Below are 593 nucleotides of genomic sequence, written 5' to 3'. Positions count from 1 at the left end.
TTCTTGTGTAAATAATCCGGTGCGAGTTTCTGTATTTTAGAAGAGTCGTGGTAAGATTGGGGAAATCCATTCTTTCTGGGCTGTTTGGATTTGTGAATAACACTGTTGATGTTGCTCTGGCCGATGGTTTGAAGGGGAATTGATCGAAGTTTCTCAGGAATCTTGCTCGCTAAAGTCTCCTAATTTGCTCTAACCCTTGAATTTTGAGAATTGATTGGCTTCCGGGTTGTCCCTAATCGTAGAGAGAGGAAGAGAGAGTGATAGAACGAGTGGAGAGAGAGAAAGACAAATAGAAAGAGATGGAAAGAAAGAGAGAGAGAAAGAGAGAGCCAGAGAGATAACAAAAGAGAAAGCAAGAGAGAGGAAGAGAACGATGAAGATAGAGAAAGAGATAGAAAGCAAGAGAAAGAGAGAGAGAGCTGATGATATGATGTCAATGGCAGGAAGAGAAGTCTTGTACGAACAGCGGTAGAGGGAGAATGAACTTTCATTTTAGGGCGGCGCCCACTGTTGACCCGTGGGGACGAAAGTCAATGACAAGTCTAAGTGGGTAGGATAATGAACTGCCCAATTGACTTGATCGGCGCATGAAG

At 43.3% G+C, this 593-nt stretch overlaps 1 pseudogene; it reads left to right on the top strand.

Annotated features, from left to right (window-relative positions):
• LOC144711390 (uncharacterized) overlaps nucleotides 1-122 on the top strand; it is a 1,212-nt pseudogene extending 1,090 nt beyond the window's left edge.
• Nucleotides 123-593: the final 471 nt, after the last annotated feature.

The sequence above is a fragment of the Wolffia australiana genome, chromosome 13 (assembly GCF_029677425.1).
Source record: "Wolffia australiana isolate 7733 chromosome 13, ASM2967742v1".
Classification (NCBI taxonomy): Eukaryota; Viridiplantae; Streptophyta; class Magnoliopsida; order Alismatales; family Araceae; genus Wolffia; species Wolffia australiana.
Note: the sequence above shows the minus strand (reverse complement) of the source record. Positions and strands in the feature narration are given on the sequence as shown.